The following is a 1,916-nucleotide window of genomic DNA, read 5'->3' on the forward strand; positions in this document are numbered from 1 at the left end:
TCTCTCTTTGACTTGTCCTTATCTTTTTTGAAATACTATATTCATTCCCCATCAGTTTGTTTTGTATTAGTGCAAAGTACAAGTTAAACAACTATAATAACATAAAATAAATAATATAAAATAAAAACACCCCAACTTATTAGCACACATGCCGTTCTTCCTCTGGACTTTTTTAAATGATCATGAAACTTTCTTTGAATCTGTACCAAATTGTAAACACTCACCTAAAAATGCATTTTTCATGATCCATGAATTATTCTCTGAGGAACCAACTAATAAAAAATAAACACAACCCCCGATGTAGAGTCTGTTAAATTCACCAGTGTTGATCTTTACTTGCAGCGCTCACCGTACCTGTGAGGATCCTGAGTCATACCTTGTTATTTCTGAGGGGGATTTAAGAGATTTAGTAAAGTCAGAGGGGAGTTTGGATTCTGCAATAACACACTAAGTCCTCACAGATAGATTTGGACTTAAAGTTTTGACCAGTGAATAAAAAAGTGCAGGACATTCCCAGTTTTGCAGTAGCAATTAAATCTTTGTGTTTGGAAAAGTTTAACAGAAAGCAGCAGTTATCAATTGTTTTTTTTTACATTAACAATTGATCAAATGACTACATGTAATCAGACAGATGTTGCTTACAGTGACAGAGTCTCTCATCATAAACCTGTTGTGCTCCACCTGCCCAACACCAAACAGCAGGAAGACACAGTTTGTCTGGAGAAATGGAATTTAGAAGCTAACACCAGCATAACAACCTTATACGGGGCTACGTCATTATTGTTTTACACTGCATCAGTGACCTAACATGAAAGGAAATAAATCTTCTTTTAAAGGTTCAGTGTGTAAGATTTAGGTAAAAGGGATTGAAATTGAACACAAAATAATCCTATCGTGATGATTTCACTACTGTGTAAATATCTCAATCGTATGAAATGTTATTTTTTTACCCCAGAATGGGTCCTTTATATTTAAATACTTAATACTTACTTCATGACCAGGTCGTCTCTATGGAGGCTGCAAGTGTTGAGTGTTTTTCAACATTTTAATATATTTCTCAAGAAACAATGCCATCTTCATGGAAAGAAGAAATCTGTGCTAATATCTATGAACAGGGGGAATGTGGTGCGGATGTGGATAATTATCTGGATTTGTCTGATCTCAATTTATATAACAATATGCTATATGGTGATAAAGTGGCCAATCAGCCTTGGTGGAGGTTCGCACTAGTGAACCTATGTGGCCCATTTGCTATAGAACCCAGAGAAAAGCTGCAGGATTTCAAAGTAAAATAAAATACTGAGCTGATTTGATTGAACTTGGAGGAAGGGTGGAGCATGGAGAAAGAACCCATCATCGTTAGGAGCAGATCAGATTAGACATTACTATCCAGACATCTCTCATAACAATTCAAGGCTTTTTTTTTTTACATTTTTATCAACACACCAGGGAATAAAAAATCAGGCATATTCAGAGGACTGATATCTCTGTGTGCCATTCAGTGTGTGCTGATGGAATGTAAGGGGGTTGTTGGCCCTTGGCACTGGTGCTACTGCTGCAGGATTACGCACAAAACGACTGAGCCAAGTGTTATTGTAACTTGGTGGGAGTGTGGGGTGTTGGCCAAGGAAGAACGGATTAACAGTTCAGTTTTTTATCAACTTTCTTAAAAAATTTGGAGAATTTCTCAAGATATAATGCATGAAAAAAAAAAGAATTAGGCATATTTTTTAGGGACTGTACACAACTCCAAAATCCACACGTGTCTCCTGGAGTGCCCATGAGCAAGAAGTTCAGGCTGAGTTCCCCCCCCCCCCCTGCGTGAAGCCCAACCTGCAACCTGAAGAGTGTGGGAGTCGAGAGCGGCTCAGCTGTGGGCTCCGGTGTGATGTAACAGGAAGTAGTGGGTTTGCCTT

Source organism: Hippoglossus hippoglossus, chromosome 21 (assembly GCF_009819705.1).
Source record: "Hippoglossus hippoglossus isolate fHipHip1 chromosome 21, fHipHip1.pri, whole genome shotgun sequence".
Classification (NCBI taxonomy): Eukaryota; Metazoa; Chordata; class Actinopteri; order Pleuronectiformes; family Pleuronectidae; genus Hippoglossus; species Hippoglossus hippoglossus.